The sequence below is a fragment of the Heptranchias perlo genome, chromosome 4 (assembly GCF_035084215.1).
Source record: "Heptranchias perlo isolate sHepPer1 chromosome 4, sHepPer1.hap1, whole genome shotgun sequence".
Classification (NCBI taxonomy): Eukaryota; Metazoa; Chordata; class Chondrichthyes; order Hexanchiformes; family Hexanchidae; genus Heptranchias; species Heptranchias perlo.
In genome coordinates, this window is record NC_090328.1 from 1,584,312 (window position 1) to 1,608,026 (window position 23,715).

At 44.7% G+C, this 23,715-nt stretch overlaps 1 long non-coding RNA gene across 1 annotated transcript in view; it reads left to right on the forward strand.

Annotated features, from left to right (window-relative positions):
* Nucleotides 1-23,294, forward strand: part of LOC137320405 (uncharacterized) — a 34,461-nt gene extending 11,167 nt beyond the window's left edge. The window contains exons 3-4 of the long non-coding RNA XR_010962505.1: nt 20,110-20,175; nt 22,356-23,294. This is a non-coding gene — a long non-coding RNA (uncharacterized lncRNA). The remainder of the gene's footprint in view (nt 1-20,109; nt 20,176-22,355) is intronic.
* Nucleotides 23,295-23,715: the final 421 nt, after the last annotated feature.

Here is a 23,715-nt window from a genome sequence, read left to right on the forward strand (position 1 = left end):
TCCCCTTGACATTCAACGGCATTACCTTTGCTGAATCCCCCACCATCAACATCCTGGGGGTCACCATTGACCAGAAACTTAACTGGACCAGCTATATATAAATACTGTGGCTACAAGAGCAGGTCAGAGGCTGGATGTTCTGCGGCGAGTGACTCACCTCCTGACTCCCCAAAGTCTTTCCACCATCTACAAGGCACAAGTCAGGAGTGTGATGGAATACTTTCCACTTGCTTGGATGAGTGCAGCTCCAACAATACTCAAGAAGCTCGACACCATCCAGGACAAAGCAGCCCACTTGATTGGCACCCCATCCACCACCCTAAACATTCACTCCCTTCACCACCGGCGCACATTGGCTGCAGTGTGTACCATCCACAGGATGCACTGCAGCAACTTGCCAAGGCTTCTTCGACAGCACCTCCCAAACCCGTGACCTCTATCACCTAGAAGGACAAGAGCAGCAGGCACATGGGAACAACACCACCTGCACGTTCCCCTCCAAGTCACACACCATCCCGACTTGGAAATATATCGCCATTCCTTCATCGTCATTGGGTCAAAATCCTGGAACTCCCTTCCTAACAGCACTGTGGGAGAACCTTCACCACACGGACTGCAGCGGTTCAAGGCGGTGGCTCACCACCACCTTCTCAAGGGCAATTAGGGATGGGCAATAAATGCTGGCCTCGCCAGCGACGCCCACATCCCATGAACAAATAAAAAGAAATTTGAGTAAGGCCTTTATCGCGGCTTCTTTGTTTTCCTCAAAAACATCCATCAGAAAATCGAGGCTTCTGTGCAGTGATTTTATGTGCAAGCTTAAACATTTCATTTGATGGAAACTGTTCTTGAGGATTGTAGCTGGCTTTCCCTACATTGAGTACACTTCAAAAGTATCTCATTGGCTGTAAATAGCTTTGGGATGGCCTGGGGTCGTGACGGGCACTCTATAAATGACAGTCTGTTTTTCATATGCATGTGCCTCTGTTTTGTAACCTCTTTTATCTCCCTGCACCTCTTTCTGCACAGTGTTTTTCTTTCACTGCCAAGAAGGTGGACATGTAGTGATTGAAAGGTGTTTCGGACTGTTGGAAGCATCTTAGAAGATCATTTATCTTCTTTTGGTAATCATGTTTCCAAGATGTTCACTTCATTTATAGTGAGTAACCAAAATGAAACTCAAGGCACTCCACATAGTTCTGCTGTAAGAACAAACTGCCTCCCTAATGAAAACAATTAACAGCAATGTCATACCTGCATTATATATCAGTGGCAGCATTTCCAGTTCCTGTGTTCCCGATTAGCAGGGCAATCAATATTAGAGAAAGGAGCAGGCCCATAACATTATTAAGAATCCGTACAGGTGGTTAGGTCTATAATATCTTACTTCCTCTGGTATCTTGTCAACAAGATTTCTGAAAGAGAACAGAGAACCTGGCTCCAAAAACAAAGCAAACTAGTGAATTTTTATACTGCAAACAAAACTAGAACATAAAATCATAGATCCCATGGCCTAGAAATTTGTTAGCACACAACAAATACACAGGTAAAACGGGCTTCTAAGCATTCAATATGATGGGCAGCGAGTGGGTGCACATTCTGGATCGGAAGTGCACCGCCTGCCACAATGGTAAAGGCTCCTGTACAGGCGTCCAGGGTCCTCACCTGAAACAGGTGGTATGCCCTCTCCCTCGCAAATAGGCAGTCTAATGTCTATATGAGGCTCTCTTTGGCTTCCAACATTCGTTAGCGACTGACTGCAGCATGCTCCATTCTGGAGCCTGCTTCCCAATAGGTCCGTTTTTATTTTTCTACTTGGCATCTTCCTGGTCGCTGCTGGCGACCACACCCTCCCCCCTCCCCTTTCCCCCTCCCAATTGCCTCACCCCCTGGATTCTGCTTAATGCCTTGGCCAATATCCTGGGACTGATGAGCTCTCTCTGGGGCCACTACCAGGGAGTCTCCACATGACCAGTGGAGTCTTGAAAAATATGGGCTCCTGCACAATGCTCAGTGTAAATGAAGTGAACGTCTTGTAAACACTCAAGCTCATAGACTCTTTCACATTTTTTGGAAGGTACTACAGCTGTGCAAGTTGTTATGTTGGTAACTGTAGAGACAGGTTTATGCCAGTATTCATAGTGCTAGTGAAATCCCTCCATTAAAATTTCTGGCCCTTAGTTTTGATAAAAACATAAACATTTTTAGGAACAGGAAAAAGCAATTAGGCCCAATGAATTCAACCCTTTTTGATAGACTGCCTCCCTTCAGATCGGATCTTTCAATTTTCAGAAATAGCACATCCAATATGAAAAAGTCAGTTCCCTCCATCACTGTGGCTGACAGGAGTCAGAGGAGAGATCTTTAATTATGGCAAGGGAAAACATTTGGAAATCCCACGGGCAGATAAACTGCGAACAGAGAAAGAAAAATTCAATATTCCCTTTGATGAACTAATAGATGCAACTTGCTGCTTTTAAAAGCAATTATATTTTAAGTTTGACATATACAACTTATGACCAAAAATCCCATCTGTAGGATTTATCAGATATTGACATCTCTACTTACAACATGAATAATCACTGTAATTGATGGAGCAGAAGAAGGTAAAAAGGAGACAATGTCAGTGGGTGTTCACTCAGGTTACACTGTTCCTGCTTCAGATATATACAGACCATTTTTGATCTTTTTACCAAAAAACGTATCCCTCTATCTTCTCACAAACAACCAATTGACCTAATTCCTTTTAAAAGCTCTGACTAAGTCAAAGTCCACTGCAACAAAGATAAACAAGAAACTAGCTTTTACATGGTGACTGGCTAGTCGCTAAACCCCATTAGATTAGCATTTGCAATGGGGAAGGTCCTCAAGAACATCTTACACAACACAATCAGTACTAAAGAGCATCGAGACCATAAGGAGTGGTGAGTTCGAATTTAAAAGTTATACGTCATGCCTCATAAATCTGGCCTACCAATTACTCTATGCATAAATAAGTTATTCCTTTAGTTATGTTTATTTAACAGATTCTAACAGTTCATTTTTATTATCAGAACAGAGGAGGGATGAGCATTTTTAGTACCGATGAGCGTCACCAAGAAATACCTCAATTAAATTGAATGTAAATTTAAATTGAATGTAAATTAAATTTAACGTGTCAGCCGTGGCTCGGAGGTAGCACTCTCGCCTCTGAGTCACAAGATTATGGGTTCAGGTCCCACTCCAAAGACTTGAGCACAAAATCTAGGCTGACACTTCAGGGCAGTACTGAGGGAATGCTGCACTGTCGGTGGTGTCGTCTTTTGGATGAGACGTTAAACGAGGACCCATCTGCCTTCGCAGGTGGAGGTAAAACATCCCATGGCACTATTTGATGAAGAGCAGGGGAGTTCTCTCCACTGTTTTGGCCAATATTTATCCCTCAACCAACATCACAAGAGAAAGATTATCTGGTCATTATCACATTGCTGTTTGTGGGACCTTGCTGTGTGCATATTGGCCGCCACGTTTCCTACATTACAACAATGACAATACACTTAAAAAGTACTTAATTGGCTGTGAATTGCTTTGGGACGTCCTGAGGTCGTGAAAGGTGCTGTATAAATGCAAGTATTTTCTTTTTTAGTTCTGCAATTGAATAAGGTGCAGTGCATCATCTTATAAATAATGCTTGTGAAAACCTATTACATATACATAAGATTTGAACTGTCATGATGGATCCAAAAATGAAAATATGACGGGAAGTAACATAGAAATGTTCTTTACATAAGAAATAGGAGCAGGAGTAGGCCAGACGGCGCCTCGAACCTGCTCCGCCATTCAATCAGATCATGGCTGATATTCGACCTCAACTCCACTTTCCTGCCCGATCCCCATATCCCTTGATTCCCCTAGAATCCAAAAATCTATCCATCTCAGCCTTGAATATATTCGTATATATTCATTTTCCAACAACGTTCACCTGAGGAAGGAGGAAGCCTCCGAAAGCTTGTGAATTTAAAATAAAATTGCTGGACTATAACTTGGTGTTGTAAAATTGTTTACAATTGTCAACCCCAGTCCATCACCGGCATCTCCACATCTTGAATATATTCAATGACTCAGCATCCACAGCCCTCTCGGGTGGAGAATTCCAAAGATTCACAACCCTCTGCATGAAGAAATTCCTCCTCATCTCAGTCTTGAATGGCCAACCCCATATCCTGCGTTTATGCCCCTAGTTCTATACTCTCTAGCAAGGGGAAACAATCTCTCAGCATCTATCCTGTCAAGTCCCCTCATAATCTTATATGTTTCAATAAGATCACCTCTCATTCTTCTAAACTCCAGAGAGTATAGGCCCATTCTACTCAACCTTTCTTCATAGGACAACCCTCTCATCCCAGGAATTAATCCAGTGAACCTCCGTTGCAATGCCTCTAAGGTAAGTATATCCTTCCTTAGATAAGATCAAAACTGTACACAGTACTCCAGGTGTGGTCTCACCAAAGCCCTGTACAATTGTAGGAAGACTTCCTCATTCTTGTAATCCAACCCCCTTGCAATAAAGGCCAACATCCCATTTGCTTTCCTGATTGCCTGCTGTACCTGCATACTAACCTTTTGTGTTTTTTGTACGAGGACACCCAAGTCTCTCTGAACACTGACATTTAATAGTTTCTCACCATTTAAAAAAAATTCTGTTTTTCTATTCTTTCTACCAAAGTGAATAACCTCACATTTCCCCACATTATATTCCATCTGCCACCTTCTTGCCCACTCTCTTAACCTGTCTATATCCCTTTGCAGACTCTTTATGTCCTCCTCACAGTTTACTTTCCCACCTAGCTTTGTATCGTCAGCAAACTTGGATACATTACACTCAATCCCTTCATCTAAATCATTAATAAAGATTGTAAATAGCTGAGGCCCAAGCACTGATCCTTGCGGTACTCCATTAGGTGCAGCCTGCCAGCCTGAGAATGACCCATTTATCCCACTCTCTTTTCTGTCCTTTAACCAATTCTCTATCCATGCTAGTATATTACCCTCAACCCCATGAGCCCTTACCTTGTATAACAACCTTTTATGTGGCACCTTATCGAATGCCTTTTGAAAATCCAAATATACTACATGGAAATAAATTTAAAAAGAAGTATTTCTGTTCTGTACAGAGACCAGCTGCTACTGTAGTCCCTGCATACAGTTCAACCTTTGTACACCGAAAATGATTTCAGCTTGAAACGCAGCTTTGAAGTGAGGCAACTTACATTAAGAAGAAAACTGATCTGTCTAATGGTCTGTTTTTTGAGTCAAATCACAAAGAAGTATTTCCTGATGGCTTAACTTGATTGCTGCGCTCCCACTGTACTCTGCGATTTGTTTCAATCAATTTAGAGGATAGAGCCAGTTGTCCTTTCAGCGTCACTGAACATGAATTTGGAACAATCCGTTCTATAGCGAATCTTGCTAGGATACATTTCTCTGACAGTTTTCAAGAACTGCAACTGTATATATGTACAATTTTAACACAGTATTAAAAGAATAGACAGACATATATCACATGCTGCCTGTAATGTTCAAATAACAAAAATGTCATTTGTGGCCATTGCAATGTGCATAAGAACAAGAACTATTACAAATTCCTCTGTGGTAATGCTACTGTATGCTTTTTATTCTACCCGATTAAATTCCACCAATTCTCTCCTGAAGGTGCTGACTCATGCTGAGGTACTTTTCCATGAGCATCCTCCTGTACCTTGTCCAAGTATCTATTCTTCACATGTTAGCTTAGATAATTAGCAGGATATTCTACCTTAGAGGCATCACAGTTAAGCCCAGTATTTTCCTAATCTGACATCCGCACATGAACACTTTCCAGAAAAGGTCACAGATAGTAATCAGGGAGATGGAACTTGAACAGTCCTTCCCTCCATAATCCAGGGGCAACGTGGCCAATTTTAACACCTCAACTGCTACCCTGGTTTAGATCAGTTAAATCAAACCTTTGACCTTCTGGTCCTTATGGCTCATTTCCATGCTGCCCTTACCAACTGAACCAATATTGCTACATACTTAATGTTTATAGCAATATACTTCTGTGATAACATTAGTTTTTTGGTAATTACTGTTAATTCTGCATTATCAATCTTGAATTGAACTCAGCCTTAATTTGTTAATAGACAATAACTATCACAAACATAGAAAATAGCAGGAGTAGGCCATTCGGCCCTTCGAGCTTGCTCCACCATTCAGTATGATCATGGCTGATCCTCTATCTCAATACCATATTCCCGCTCTCTCCCTGTACCCCTTGATGCCTTTTGTGTCTGGAAATCTATCCAGCTCCATCTTAAATATATTCAGTGACTTGGCCTCCACAGCCTTCTGTGGTAGAGAATTCCACAGGTTCACCACCCTCTGAGTGAAGAAATTTCTCCTCATCTCAGTCCTAAATGTTCTACCCTGTATCCTGAGACTGTAACCCCTCGTTCTGGACCCCCCAGCCAGGGGAAACATCCTCCCTGCATCCAGTCTGTCTAGCTCTGTCAGAATTTTATATGTTTCAATGAGATCCCCTCTCATTCTTCTAAACTCGAGTGAATACAGGCCGAGTCGACCCAATCTCTCCTCATACAACAGTCCTGCCATCCCAGGAATCAGTCTGATGAATCTTCACTGCACTCCCTCGATGGCAAATATATCCTTTCTTAGGTAAGGAGACCAAAACTGCACACAGTACTCCAGGTGTGGTCTCACCAAGGCCCTGTATAACTGCAGTAAGACATCCTTGCTCCTGTACTCAAATCCTCTTGCAATGAAGGCCAACATACTATTTGCCTTCCTAACTGCTTGCTGCACCTGCATATTTGCTTTCAGTAACTGGTGTACAAGGACACCCAGGTCCCTTTGTACATCAACATTCCCCAATCTATCACCATTTAAATAATACTCTGCCTTTCTGTTTTTCCTTCCGAACTGGATAACTTAACATTTATCCACATTATACTGCATCTGCCATGTATTTGCCCGCTCACTCAACTTGTCTAAATCGCCTTGAAGCCTCTTTGCATCCTCCTCACAACTCACGACCTCACCTAGTTTTGTGTCATCAGCAAACTTGGAAATATTACATTTGGTTCCCTCATCCAAATCATTGATATATATTGTGAATAGCTGGGGCCCAAGCACTGATCCCTGCGGTACCCCACTAGTCACTGCCTGCCACCCAGAAAAAGACCCATTTATTCCTACTCTCTGTTTCCTGTCTGTTAACCAATTTTCAATCCATGCCAGTATATTACCCCCAATCCCAATCTATCAGAGCCAACTCACTCCTCATACTTTCGTAGTTTCCTTTGTTTAGATTTAGGACCTTTCTTTCGGATTGGACTACTTCACTTTCCATCTTAATGAAGAATTCGATCATGTTATGGTCACTCTTCCCTCAAGGACCCCGCACAACAAGATTGTTAATTAACTCTTCTCATTGCACAATACCCAATCTAGGATAGCCTGTTCCGTGGTTGGCTCCTCAACGTACTGGTCTAAAAAACCATCTCGTACACACTCCAGGAATTCATCCTCCACAGTATTATTGCTAATTTGGTTTGGCCAGTCTATATGCAGATTAAAGTCACCCATGATTACTGTAGTACCCTTGTTAGATGCATCTCTAATTTCCTTTTTGATCCCATCCCCTACATTACCACAACTGTGGAGGCCTATAGACAACTCCCACCAGTGTTTTCTGCCCCATGGTGCTTCTTAACTCCACCCAGACTGATTCTACATCTTGATTTTCTGAGCCAATATCCTTTCTCACTATTGCTCTGATTTCAGCCTTTGCTAACAATGCCACCCCACCTCCGTTTCCTTTTTGCCTGTCCTTCCTAAATATCGAATACCCTTGGACATTCAGCTCCCAGCCCTGGTCACCCTGCAGCCACATGTCTGTAATCGCAATTATATCGTGTCTGTTTACATCTATTTCCACTGTTAATTTATCTACCTTATTAAGAATGCTTCGTGCATTCAGATACAGTGCCTTTAGATTTGTCTTTTTAACATTTTTAGACACCTTAACATTTTTTTGTATTATGGCCCTATTTGTCTTATTACCATTTTTTCTTACCCGGACCCTATTTGTTAGTGCACTCTTTTGTTTGTACACTCTGTCCCTTCCTGACACAATCTGGTTATCCTTACCCCAGTCACTTTCCTGCACTGCTTCTTTGTCTTTTCTCTTTAGCATTCTAGATTTCTCTCCACCGTGACCCTACCACCGCCGCCCCCCCCCCACCCCCCCATTCAGTTTAAAGCCCTATCTACCTCCCTAGTTATTCGATTCGCTAGAACTCTGTCCCAGCATGGTTCAGGTCTAGTCCGTCCCAACGGAACAGCTCTCTCTTTCCCCAGTACTGGTGCCAGTGCCCCACGAATCGAAACCCACTTCTCCCACACCAATCTTTGAGCCACGCATTCATCTCTCTGATCCTATTGACCCTGTGCCAATTTGCCCGTGGCTCAGGTAATAATCCAAAGATTATTATTTTTGTGGTTCTGCTTTTTAATTTAGAATCATAGAATCATAGAAGTTTACAACATGGAAACAGGCCCTTGGGCCCAACATGTCCGTGTCGCCCAGTTTATACCACTAAGCCAGTCCCAATTGCCTGCACTTGGCCCATATCCCTCTATACCCATCTTACCCATGTAACTGTCCAAATGCTTTTTAAAAGACAAAATTGTACCCGCCTCTACTACTGCCTCTGGCAGCTCGTTCCAGACACTCACCACCCTTTGAGTGAAAAAATTGCCCCTCTGGACCCTTTTGTATCCCTCCTCTCTCACCTTAAATCGATGCCCCCTCGTTATAGACTTCCCTACCTTTGGGAAAAGGTTTTGACTATCTACCTTATCTATGCCCCTCATTATTTTATAGACTTCTATAAGATCACCCCTAAACCTCCTACTCTCCAGGGAAAAAAGTCTCAGTCTATCCAACCTCTCCCTATAAGTCAAACCATCAAGTCCCGGTAGCATCCTAGTAAATCTTTTCTGCACTCTTTCCAGTTTAATAATATCCTTTCTATAATAGGGTGACCAGAACTGTACACAGTATTCCAAGTGTGGCCTAACTAATGTCTGTACAACTTCAACAAGACATCCCAACTCCTGCATTCAATGTTCTGACCAATGAAACCAAGCATGCCGAATGCCTTCTTCACCACCCTATCCACCTGTGACTCCACTTTCAAGGAGCTATGAACCTGTACTCCTAGATCTCTTTGTTCTATAACCATGTCTCCTAAATTCTCATCCAAATCATTAATATAAATAACAAATAACAGCGGACCCAGCACCGATCCCTGAGGCACACCGCTGGTCACAGGCCTCCAGTCCGAAAAACAACCCTCCACAACCACCCTCTGTCTCTGTCGTCAATCCAATTTTGTATCCAATTGGCTACCTCACCTTGGATCCCGTGAGATTTAACCTTATGTAACAACCTACCATGCGGTACCTTGTCAAAGGCTTTGCTAAAGTCCATGTAGACCACGTCTACTGCACAGCCCTCATCTATCTTCTTGGTTACCCCTTCAAAAAACTCAATCAAATTCGTGAGACATGATTTTCCTCTCACAAAACCATGCTGACTGTTCCTAATCAGTCCCTGCCTCTCCAAATGCCTGTAGATCCTGTCTCTCAGAATACCCTCTAACAACTTACCCACTACAGATGTCAGGCTCACCGGTCTGTAGTTCCCAGGCTTTTCCCTGCCGCCCTTCTTAAACAAAGGCACAACATTTGCTACCCTCCAATCTTCAGGCACCTCCCCTGTAGCTGTCGATGATTCAAATATCTCAGCTCGGGGACCCGCAATTTCCTCCCATAACGTCCTGGGATACATTTCATCAGGTCCCGGAGATTTATCTACCTTGATGCGCGTTAAGACTTCCAGCACCTCCCTCTCTGTAATATGTACACTCCTCAAGACATCACTATTTATTTCCCCAAGTTCCCTAACATCCATGTCTTTCTCAACCGTAAATACCGATGTGGAATATTCATTCAGGATCTCACCCATCTCTTGTGGTTCCACACATAGATGACCTTGTTGATCCTTAAGAGGCCCTACTCTCTCCCTAGTTACTCTTTTGCCCTTTATGTATTTGTAGAAGCTCTTTGGATTCTCCTTTGCCTTGTCTGCCAAAGCAATCTCATGTCCCCTTTTTGCCCTCCTGATTTCTCTCTTAACTCTACTCCGGCAATCTCTATACTCTTCAAGGGATCCACTTGATCCCAGCTGCCTTCGCATGTCATATGCCTCCTTCTTCTTTTTGACTGGGGCCACAATCTCCCGAGTCATCCAAGGTTCCCTACTTCTACCAGCCTGGCCCTTCACTTTATAAGGAATATGCTTACCCTGAACCCTGGTTAATACACTTTTGAAAGCCTCCCACTTACCAGACGTCCCTTTGCCTGCCAACAGACTCTCCCAATCAACTTCTGAAAGTTCCTGTCTAATATCATCAAAATTGGCCTTTCCCCAATTTAGAATTTTAACTTTTGGGCCAGACCTATCATTCTCCATAGCTATCCTAAAACTAATGGAATTATGATCACTGGTCCCAAAGTGATCCCTCACTAACACTTCTGTCACCTGCCCTTCCTTATTTCCCAAGAGGAGGTCAAGTTTTGCCCCCTCTGTAGTCAGGCCATCCACATACTGAATGAGAAATTCCTCCTGAATACACTCAACAAATTTCTCTCCATCCAAGCCCCTAATGCTATGGCTGTCCCAGTCAATGTTGGGAAAGTTAAAGTCCCCTACTATTACCACCCTATTTTTCTTGCAGCTGCCTGTAATCTCCTTACATATTTGCTCCTCAATTTCCCGTTGACTATTTGGGGGTCTGCCTATTTAGTCCCTAGCTGCTCAAACTCTCAGCAGAACCTTTTTCTTGGTCCTACCTATGTTGTTGGTACCCACATGGACCACGACAACTGGATCCTCCCCTTCCCATTCCAAGTTCTTCTCCAGCCCCGAGGAGATGTCCTTAACCCTGGCACCCGGGTTGGCAACATAGCCTTCGGGACTCATGCTCGTGGCTGCAGAGAACAGTGTCTATCCCCCTAACAATACTGTCGCCTACTACAACCACCTTCCTTTTTACTCCCCACACTTGAACGGCTTCCTGTACCATGGTGCCGTGTTCAGTTTGCTCGTCCTCCCCGCAGTCCCCGCACTGTCCACAAGGGTTGCAAGAACCTCAAATCTAATGGACAAGCGCTGGGACTGAGGCTGCTGCAATACTATCTCCAGGATCCCCATACCTGCCTCACTCGCAGTCACACCCTCCTGTCCCTGACCACGTGTCAATTCTAAAGAATTTAATCTAAGGGGTGTGGCTGCCTCCTGGAGCTCTGTCCAGGTAGCTTTCTCCCTCCCTGATGTCTCGCAATGTCCTCAGCTCGGACCCCAGCTCCTCAACTCGGAGCTGAAGTTACTCGAGCCGCAGACACCTACTACAGATGTAGTTGCCCTGGACAAAAATGTCCACAAGCTCCCACATATTGCAGGAGCAGCACATATCCTGTTCTCCCATTATTTTATTTATTTAATTAATTTAGTGTTAATCAAATTGTTTACCTCGTTTAATTTATTAGATTAATTAAATTAAGTTTAGTTTCTAAAATTTAATTATATGCTATATGTTAACTTAAAACTTAGCCCTCAGTCACTATCAATCACTTACTTGTCTCACCTATGACGTCACACTACAGTTTTCTCTTGTTGCAGGTCTGCTGCTGCTTTTATCCCCGTTCTTGGTCTGCTGCTGCTCAGGTCCGCCGCCGCTCTACGGAAAAACTTAGCAAAAGCAAGGCAAAGTAGCACGTCCTTCCCCCACTTCGAACTCCCACACTTGCTAAACTCTCAAGTTGGTCACTCTGTGCCCGCTGCACTCATTTCAGTTATGATACCCCCTCATGATTGAATAATAGGTTCACATGTGAATAATGGCCATTTGAGCAAGATACCAGATCTAATGACATTGATGGTTGTTGCTGGAGGTTAAATGGACACAGCATTTGTTAGTCTATTTATATAGTCAGTATTAATGTGGTTACTTATCATAGAATGGTTACAGCACAGAAGAAGGCCATTCGGCCCATCACGCCCATGCCTGCTTTTTGTAAGAGCTATCCAATTAGTCCCATTCCCCTTCTCTTTCCTGGAGCCCCGCAAATTTTTTTCCCTTCGAGTATTTATCCAATTCCTTTTTGAAAGCCACGATTGAATCTGCTTCCACCACCCTTGCAGGCGGCACATTCCAGATCATAACTACTCACTGTGCAAAAAAGTTTTTCCTCATGTCATCTTTGATTCTTTTGCCAATCACCTTAAATATGTGTCCTTGACCCTTCCGCCAATGGGAACAGCTTCTCTTTATTAACTTTATCTAAATCCTTCATGATCTTTAACACTTCTATATAATCTCCTCTCAACCTTCTATGCCCTAAGGAGAACAACCCCAGCTTCTCCAGTCTATCCACGTAACTGAAGTTCCTCATCCCTCAAACTATTGTAGTAAATCTTTTCAGCACTGTCTCTAAGCGTTCACATCCTTCCTAAAGTGCGGTGCCCAGAATTGGACACAATACTCCAGTTGTGGCCGAACCAGTGTTTTATAAAGGTTCAACATAACTTCCTTGCTTTTGTACTCTATGCCTCTATTTATAAATCCCAGGATCCCGTATGCTTTTTTAATCACTTTCTTAATCTGTCCTGCCACCTTCAAAGATTTGTGCACATATACCCTCAGGCCTCTCCGTTCCTGCATCCCCTTTAGAATTGCACCATTTAGTTTATATTGCCTCTCCTCGTTCTTCCTGCCAAAATGTATCACTTCGCATTTCTCGGCGTTAAATTTAATCTGCCATGTGTCTGCCCATGCCACCAGTCTATCTTTTTCTCTAGAAATCTATTACTATCCTTCTCATTGTTTACTACACTTCCAAGTTTTGTGTCATCTGCAAGTTTTGAAATTGAGCCCTGTACACCCAAGTCCAAGTCATTAATATATAGCAAAAAAAGCAGTGGTCCTAATACGCCTGGGGAACACCAACCAGAGGGGAGCTGAGGAGAATTTTTTTCACCCAGAGGGTGGTGGGGGTCTGGAACTCACTGCCTGAAAGGGTGGTAGAGGCAGAAACCCTCAACTCATTTAAAAAGTACTTGGATGTGCACCTGAAGTGCCGTAACCTACAGGGCTACGGACCAAGTGTTGGAATGTGAGATTAAGCTGTTCTTTTTTGGCAGGCACGGACATGATGTGCTGAATGGCCTCCTTCCGTGCCGTGACTTTCTATGATTCTATGACCACTGTACACCTCCCTCCAGTCCAAAAAACAACCGTTCACCACTATTCTTTGTTTTCTGTCACTTCGCCAATTTCATGTCCATGCTGCCACTGCCCCTTTTATTCCATGGGCTTCAATTTTGCTGACAAGCCTATTATGTGGCCTTTTGAAAGTCCATATACATAACATCAATTGCATTGCCCTCATCAACCCTCTGTGTTACCTCATCAAAAAACTCAATCAAGTTAGTTAAACACGAGATGCCTTTAACAAATCTGTGCTGGCTTTCCTTTATTAATCCACACTTGTCCAAGTGACTGTTAATTTTGTCCTTGGATTATCGTTTTTAAATGCTTTCCCACCACCGAGGTTAAACTGACTGGCCTATAGTTGCTGGGTTTATCCTTACACCCATTTTTGAACAAGGATGTGACCAATATCCTTGCAGGGAAGTTTGGTAGTGCTGTTGGGGAAAGTTTAAACTAGTTTGGAAGGGGGATGGGAACCTGAGTGTAGATTCAGATTGGAGAGAAGCAGAACTGGAAATGGAAGGCAGAAAATTAGTAAGTGACTTAGGAAGGCAGAGGAAACAAAGGTTAGAAAATAAACAACACAGGAGTTTGGCAGTGCTTAAAGGTATATACCTCAATGCAAGGAGTATAGTGAATACGGCAGATGAGCTGAGGGCACAGATAGACATGTGGAAATATGATATCTTAGCTATTACAGAAACATGGCTTAAAGAGGGGCAGAAATGGCAGCTCAACGTTCCTGGTTACAGGGTTTTCAGAGGGGGATAAAAAAAAAGGAGGGGTGGCAATTTTGGTTAAAGAAACAATTACAGCTGTGAGGAGAGAATGATATGTTAGAAGGATCATCAAATTAGGCCTTATGGTTTGAGCGAAGGAACATAGACCCCCAAACAGTCAGAGGGAGATAGAGGAGCAAATATGTAGGCAAAATTCTGACAAGTGCAAAAACAATAGGGCAGTAATAGTAGGGGATTTCAACTACCCTAATATTAACTGTGATACAAACAGTGTGAAGAGTATAGAGGGTATAAAATTCTTAAATTGCATTCAGGAGAACTTTTTTAGCCAGTACATAGTAAGCCCAACAAGAGAGGGGGCAGTTCTGGATTTAGTTTTAGGAAATGAAGCTGGGCAGGTGGAAGGAGTATCAGTGGGAGAGCATTTTGCTGGTAGTGATCATAATTCAGTTAGTTTTAGCATAGTTATGGAAAAGGACAAAGATAGAACAGGTGTTAAAATTCTCAATTGGGGAAAGGCCAATTTTACTAAGCTGAGAAGTGATTTAGCAAAAATGGACTGGAAACAGCTACTCGAAGGTAAATCAATGTCAGAGCAATGGGAGACGTTCAAGGGGTTCAGTAAACATGATCCCACAAAGAAAAAGGGTTGGACAGCCAAAGAGTAGGGTCTATTAGAGACCAAAAAGGTAACCTATGTGTGGAGGCGGACGATGTTGGTATGGTTGTGTCTGTCTTCACAAAAGAGAGGGACGATGCAGACATTGTAGTTAAGGAGGAGGAGTGTGAAATATTGGATGGGATAAACATAGTGAGAGAGGAAGCATTAAGGGGATTAGCATCTTTGAAAGTAGATAAATCACCAGGGACGGATGAAATGTATCCCAGGCTGTTAAAAGAAGCAAGGGAGGAAATAGCGAAAGCTCTGAGCATCATTTTCCAATCCTCACTGGATACAGCTGTGGTGCCGGAGGATTGGAGGACTGCTAACGTTGTACCATTGTTTAAAACAGGAGAGAGGGATAGACCGAATAATTACAGGCCAGTCAGTCTAACCTCGGTGGTGGGCAAATTATTGGAATCAATTCTTAGAAAGGCACGGATTAATCAAGGACAGTCAGCGTGGATTTGTTAAGGGAAGATCGTGTCTGACTAACTTGATTGAATATTTTGAGGAGGTAACAAGGAGGGTCGATGAGAGTAATACATTTGATGTAGTCTACATGAATTTTAGCAAGGCTTTTGACAAGGTCCCACATGGCAGACTGGTCAAAAAAGTACAAGCTCATGAGATCCAAGGGAAAGTGGCAAATTGGATCTAAAATTGGCTCAGTAGCAGGAAGTAAAGGATAATAGTCGACGGGTGTTTTTGTGACTGGAAGGCTGTTTCCAGTGGGGTTCAGCAGGGCTCAGTACCAGGCCCCTTGCTTTTTGTGATATATATTAATGGTTCGGACTTAAATGTAGGGGGCATGATTAAGAAGTTTACAGATGATACAAAAATTGGCCATGTGGTTGATAGCGAGGAGGAAAGCTGTAGACTGCAGGAAGATATCAATGGACTGGTCAAGGTGGGCAGAAAAGTGGCAAATGGAATTCAATCCGGAGAAGTATGAAATAATGCATTTGGGGAGGGCAAACAATGCAAGGGAATACACAATAAATGGGAGGATACTGAGTGGAATAGAGGAAGTGAGGGAGCTTCGAGTGCATGTCCACAGATCCCTGAAGGTAGCAGGATAGGTAGATAAGGTGGTTAAGAAGGCATATGGAATACTTTCCTTTATTAGCCGAGGCATAGAATATAAGAGCAGGGAGGTTAGGCTAGAACTGTATAAAACACTAGTTAGGCCACAGCTTGAGTACTGTGTACAGTTCTGGTCACCACATTACAGGAAGGATGTAATTGCACTAGAGAGGGTACAGAGGAGATTTACGCAGACAGGCGTTTCTGCGACCGCAGACATGTCTGCAGGATAGTATGTTGCCTCCCTGGTGCCAGCTTCAAGGATGTCACTGAGCGGCTGCAGAACATTCTGGGGTGGGGGTTGGGGGCGAACAGCCGGAGATCATGGTCCATATCAGTACCAACGACATAGGTAGAAAGAGAGATGAGGTCCTGCAGGCAGATTTTAAGAAGTTAGGAAAGTGATTAAGGAGCAGGACCTCAAAGGTAGTAATCTCCGGAATGCTCCTGGTGCCACGTGCTAGTGAGCATAGAAGTAGGAGAATAGAGCAGATGAATGCGTGGTTGGAGAGATGGTGCAGGAGGGAGGGCTTTAGATTCCTGGGGCATTGGGACAGGTTCTGGAGAAGGTGGGACCTCTACAAGCCGGACAGGTTGCACCTCAATGGAGCTGGGACCAATGCCCTCGCAGGGAGGTTCAATAGTGCTGTGGGGGGGGTTTAATCTAATTTGGCAGGGGGAAGGGCATTAGGATGTAGCATTGGAAAGGAAAATCAAGGGGCACAAAGGATCGGGAGAGAAAGATAGCACTAGAGCAAGTAATGGTACAGTATTACGTGGGATCAGACTAAGACAGAGTACAAGAAAGTCTAGGACTGCTTTGCAGTGCATGTGTATAAACGCACGAAGCGTGGTAAACAAGGTTGGTGAGCTGCAGGAGCAAATAATCACATGGGAATACAATGTCATGGTGATAATGGAGACCTGGCTCAAAAAAGGGCAGGACTGGGTACTAAATATTCCTGGATACAAGGTGTTCAGGAAAGATAGGGAAGAAAAGAAAGGAGGGGGGGGGGGGTGTCAGTATTGATTAAGGAGAATGTTGCAGTACTGGAGAGAGAGGATGTTCTGGAAGAGTCAAGGACAGAATCTATTTGGTTAGAGTTAAGAAATAAAAGAGGTGCCATTACACTACTGGGTGTATTCTATAGGCCACCAACTAGTGGGAAGGATATAGAGGAGCAAATTTGCAGGGAAATTACAGTGAGGTGCAAAAGCTATAGAGTAATGATAACTGGGGACTTCAACTATCCTAATATAGACTGGGATAACAATAATAATATAAGGGGCACAGAAAGGGAGGAATTTTTGAAATGTGTCCAGGGAACTTTCCTAACCAGTACGTTTCCGGCCCAATGAGGAAGGAGGCATTGCTGGACTTGGTTCTAGGGAATGAGGTGGGCTAAATGGAGCAAGTGTCAGTGGGGGAACATTTAGGGAGCAGCGATCATAGTATCATAAGGTTTAGAATAGCTATGGAAAAGGACACGGACCACTCTAAAGTAAAAATACTCCATTGGAGGCGGGCCAATTTCAATGGGATGAGAACAGATCTGGTCCGGGTAAATTGGAATCACAGATTGGCAGGGAAAACTGTAATTGAACAGTGAGCGACCTTTAAAGGAGAAGATGGTTCAGGTACAGTCTAGGCACATTCCCACAAGGCAGAAAGGTAGGGCAACTAAAGCCAGAGCTCCCTGGATGACAAAAGAGATAGTGAGTAAGATGAAACAGAAAAAAGGGGCGTATGACAGATGTCAGGTTGATAATACAAGTGAGAACCAGGCAGAATATAGAAAGTTCAGAGGGCAAGTGAAAAAGGAAATAAGAGGGGCAAAGAGAGAGTATGAGAATAGACTGGCGGCCAACATAAAAGGGTATCCAGAGGTCTTCTCCAGGCATGTAAACAGTAAACGGGTAGTAAGAGGAGGGGTGGGTCCAATTAGGGACCATAAAGGAGATCTACTCATGGAAGCAGGGGGGATGGCTGAGGTACTAAATGAGTACTTTGCATCTGACTTTACCAAGGAAGAAGATGCTTCCAGAGTCTCAGTAAAGTAAGATATAGTTGAGATACTGGATGGGCTGAAAATTGATAAAGAAGAGGTACTAGAAAGGCTAGCTGTACTTAAAGTAGATAAGTGACCCGGTCCAGATGGAATGCATCCTAGATTGGTGAGGGAAGTAAAGAGTGGAAATTGCGGAGGTACATAATCTTCCAAACATCCGTAGATACGGGGGTGGTGCCAGAGGACTGGAGAATTGCAAAGGGTGTAAGGATAAACCCAGCAAGTATAGGCCAGTCAGTTTAACCTTGGTGGTGGGGAAACTTCTGGAAACGATAATCCGGGACAGAATTAACAGTCACTTGGACCGAGGGTGGGATGAGGCTTGATTAGGGAAAGCCAGCACGGATTTGTTAAAGGCAAATTGTGTTTAACTAACCTGATAGGGTTTATTGATGAGGTAACAGAAAGGGTAGATGAGGGCAATGCAGTTGATATGATGTATATGGACTTTCAAAAGGCGTTTAATAAAGTGCCGCAAGGTAGGCTTATCATCAAGATTGCGGCCCATGGAATAAAGGGGGCAGTAGCAACATGGATACAGAAATGGCTAAGGGACAGGAAGCAGAGAGTAATGGTGAATGGTTGTTTATCGGACTGGGGGAGGTGTACAGTGGTGTTCCCCAGGGGTCAGTGCTGGGACCACTGCTTTTCTTGATATATATTAATGACTTGGACTTGGGTGTACAGGGCACAATTTCAAAATTTGCAGATGATGCAAAACTTGGAAGAGTAGTAAACAGTGAGCAGGATAGTGATAGACTTCAAGTAGATATAGACAGGCTGGTGGAATGGGCGGAGACGTGGCAGATGAAATTTAACGCAGAAAATTGCAAAGTGATACATTTCGGTAGGAAGAACGAGGAGAGGCAATATAAACTAGAGGGCACAACTCTAAAAGGGGTACAGGAACAGAGAGATCTGAGGACATATTTGCAAAATCGTTGAAGTTGGCAGGGCAGGTTGAGAAGGTGGTTAAAAAAGCATACGGGATCCCGGGCTTTATAAATAGAGGCATAAAGTACAAAAGTATGGACGTCACGATGAACCTTCATAAAACACTGGTTCGGCCACAACTGGAGTATTGTGTCCAGTTCTGGGCACCGCATTTTAGGAAAGATGTGAGGGCTTTAGAGAGGGTGCAGAAGAGATTTACTAGAATGATTCCAGGGATGAGGGACTTTAGTTGCGTGGATAGACTGGAGAAGCTGGGGTTGTTCTCCTTGGAACAGAGACGGTTGCGAGGAGATTTGATAGAGGTGTTCAAAATCATGAAGGGTCTAGACAGAGTAGATAGAGAGAAACAGTTCCTGTTGGCAGAAGGGTCAAGAACCAGAGGACATAGATTTAAGGTGATTGGCAAAAGAACCAATGAGGAAAACCTTTTTTACACAGTGAGTGGTTAGGATCTGGAATGCACTGCCCGAGGGGGTGGTGGAGGCAGATTCAATCATGGCCTTCAAAAGGGAACTGGATAAGTACTTGAAAGGGAAAAATTTGCATGGCTACTGGATAAGGGCAGGGGAGTGGGACTAGCTGGATTGCTCTTGCATAGAGCCAGCGTGGACTCGATGGGCCGAATGGTCTCGTTTCGTGCTGTAACCTTTCTGTAATTCTATGATTCTGTTATTCTTGTGGTAGAATCCCAAACAATGGGCACAATCTTAAGATTAGAGCTAGGCCATTGGGGAAATCAGGAAGCACTTTGGTAGTAGGAATCTGGAAGTCTCTCTCCAAAAGGCTGGGTCAATTGAAATTTTCAAGACTGAGTTTGATAAATTTTTATTAGTTAATGGTATCAAGAGACATGGATCAAAGGCTGGTAAATGGAGTTGAGGTACAGATCAGCTATGATCTAACTGAAGGTTGGAGCAGGCTTGAGAGGAACTTCAGTTCCTATGTTTTCTATGCTCCTCCTGGCAGACCATTAAAATAGTTTTGGGGTCCTAATGATATCATGGGACCCTGATTTACATCTATTCATGAGGCTCCCATCTGAGTCAGGCAGGCACCTCAGTTGCCCAACGGTAATATGGACGCGGGGCAGGAAAAGAGTGGTAAGTCCACTGCTGGGATATTTTAGCTCCTGATTGGCCTCTGCTGGGTGGAAGGATTTAACATTCTCCCTAGCGCAAAACTAAATGAGCTCAACAGTACTAATTTATCTTCTGTTTCTTCAGTTTTCTTGAGAGTAAGCAGCCAGAGATTGTACCTTTACATCATACACAAAGAGGAGGGCCGAAAAGGTAACATTATTTTTTAAAGGTTTCCTTGGGGGTTAGCTAGGAGAAGCATGAGTTCACCACAAGGAACCCTTGGGCCTCCCCTCTCCTGGGCTTCCCACGATCGCCTGGCACCCACCCTTCACCTACCTTGCTGGGGGTTGTTCCCGTAGGTCTCGGCTGCGGCCTCTCACCACGCTCACCCGACTCCCGCCCACTTGCCTGATGTCATTGATGCTGGTACTATGTGCAGTTTTAGGCACCCCATTATAGAAGGGATATTAAAACCATAGAGAACATACAGTGTAGATTGACCAGGAGTATGGCAGGGATGGGAGACTATAGTTATGACAGGCTTGAGATTCTGGGTCGACTGCCACTGGATCAGAGAAGAGGATATTTAATAGAGTTTTTTAAATTGAAGGGTTTGATAGAGTCAATAGTAAAAGCCCATTCCCTATAGCTGGGGAGTCAATGACAAGAGGTCAACAATTTAAAATTATCACTAGGCGAATGGGGAAAGAATTTAGGAAAAATGTCTTTACACAGAGGAATGTTGGAACGTGGAATGCTTTGCCACAGGGAGTGGCTGAGGCAGAGAGCACTGTGTTTAAAGGGAAAATTGGATAAATATTTGAAGCGGAGGTACAGGGCAGAGACACGAGGGCAGAGACACGAGGGCAGAGACACGAGGGCAGAGACATCAGGGCAGAGACACGAGGGCAGAGACACGGGGGCAGAGACATCGGGGCAGAGACACGGGGGCAGAGACACGGGGGCAGAGACACGCGGGCAGAGACATCAGGGCAGTGACATCAGGGCAGAGTCATCAGGGCAGAGACACGAGGGCAGAGACACGCGGGCAGAGACATCGGGGCAGTGATATCAGGCAAGAGATATTAGGGCAGAGACATCGGGGCAGAGGCACGGGGGCAGAGATATCGGGGCAGAGACACGGGGGCAGAGATATCGGGGCAGAGACATCAGGGCAGTGATATCGGGGCAGTGATATCAGGCAAGAGATATTAGGGCAGAGACATCGGGGCAGAGATATCAGTGCAGAGATTTTAGGGCAGAGATCAAGGCAGAGATATCAGGCGAGAGATTCGGGCCAGAGATAATAAGGCAGAGACATCGGGGCAGAGATACAAGGCAGAGATATCCCAGAGATATCGGGGCAGGGATAAAAGGCAGAGATATCGGGGCAGAGTTACAGGGCAGTGAGATCAGCTTTGGATTGCTCTAGTAAAAAACCGGCACAGACACGATGGGCCGAATGGTTTGATTGCTGATTCTTGATTGATTGCTTTTGTTTCTACTTACTACTTATTCATTCGTACATTCCCTATCTGTTCGGCTATGATTTGTTGGTGTTTTATGAAGCTGACATTTGAGTCAACAATATGGAAGTACAATTTCAAGTGACATTTTCAATTGTGATGCTTTATGACATGACTGTGTGACACTTGAGGTGCAGCAGAAACGGACTAGAAGCTAGATTTCTATCCATATACCATAGAATCCACTTTATGTGATCACTGCTCATAGTGATTATGCAAATATAATGCTCAAATGCTACTTGCCAAAACTCGTTTGTATTAAATCCATACACTTTCCATCAATTGTACAATTCAGTTAAACTGATCAGGTTTACGCTGAACTCACTATATGGAAAGCACTCCATTCATTACCATCAACTCTCAATCCAAAACCTTCCCTCCTTGATACATTCTGTTCATTGCTGTTAGCCCAAATCTGGATTAGAAGGTAACAGGCCCACAGCTTCAGCCAAGAAAGCAACACTGAGCAGAGGGTTGCTTAGCTGTTTAAAATGTTGATGAGCAGTGTTGTTGAAAAGCTTAGCAGCACTGACTGACAATTTAAACAGTAGGGGGGTTAAATTGGTTAACCCCCGAAACTGGGCGCGGGGGTCGCGGTGCGCAATTAACCCACGCCCGGTCGTTGAGATGCAGGCAGCACACGAGATTCATGCTGCCTAATAATCTCCATGATTTCTGCGTGCAGCCAGCGCTACCTGCGCTGTTGAGCGGCTGCACGCACCAGCATGGGGCCCGATATGGGGCGTGGCCAACGCTACTTAAAGGCAGCCTGCACCTCTTAAAGGGGAGGTGCACTGTCAATGCAATTAGTGGTGGAAGAAAAATCTACACGATGCCTTATTGACCACCTCGCCCTTTTGAAAGATTCCAATAGGTAAACACCTCTGTCAATACCAGCCCTGTGCCCACCCTCAAAAGTGGCATAAAAGAGAGATCCATTGTGAGAGTTAGGTTGTGGAGAACCAGGACAGGAGCAAAGGCTGACCCTGGAGAAGAAACAGGCAGCAGGGGCCAAACGAGGAGAGGATCTGGATCCGAACAGACGAAACCCTAGGCAGAGGAAGGCCAGGGGCCAACGAACAGACGAAACCCTAGGCAGAGTAAGGCCAGGGGCCAACGAACAGACGAAACCCCAGGCGGAGTAAGGCCAGGGGCCAACGAACAGACGAAACCCCAGGCGGAGTAAGGCCAGGGGCCAGCGAACAGACGAAACCCCAGGCGGAGTAAGGCCAGGGGCCAACGAACAGACGAAACCCCAGGCGGAGTAAGGCCAGGGGCCAACGAACAGACGAAACCCCAGGCGGAGTAAGGCCAGGGGCCAATGAACAGATGAAACTCCAGGTGGAGTAAGGCCAGGGGCCAACGAACAGACGAAACCCCAGGTGGAGTAAGGCCAGGGGCCAGCGAACAGACGAAACCCCAGGCGGAGTAAGGCCAGGGGCCAACGAACAGACGAAACCCCAGGCGGAGTAAGGCCAGGGGCCAATGAACAGACGAAACCCCAGGCGGAGTAAGGCCAGGGGCCAATGAACAGACGAAACCCCAGGCGGAGTAAGGCCAGGGGCCAACGAACAGACGAAACCCCAGGTGGAGTAAGGCCAGGGGCCAACGAACAGACGAAACCCCAGGTGGAGTTAGGCCGATGGACGGAAGAGACCCCAGGCGGGGTGGAAGCTTCCTTTACGACTCCTACAAAGTGGGCATGACCTCTACCCAGCACGGAACGGGTGATATAGTTCTTGTTCTGAACTGTAAACTAATGCTTGGGCGCATATAGGTGCTGACCTTTGTGTAAAGCTTAATAAAACACCATTGTACCATATTGGAGTCACGCCGATCATTGGGAAAGGGTAAGTACCCTACAGCACTGGAGGCCTTGATGGAGGAGGTGGACGCAGGAAGGGCCATCCTGTATATGCAGGAGACCCTCCAGACACCAGCTGCAGAGGTAGTGGAAGTGGACCTGGAGGTGAATGCCAGGAGCATTGCACCACGCATGTGGATGCAGTGCAGGAGAAAGTGTGGTCAAGGTGAGTGAATTCAAGTGTCAAGTGGCACATCCTACCAACTGCTCCACGCACGACACCCCCCCGTCACCCACCCACCCACCAACAAACACTGCCCATCCGTACCCAGTGCTGCACTTCGGATGCTGCATCTCACCCTCTTATAGTACCACTTTTATAATCCACACACACAACTCACAGGTCACACACACCGGCAA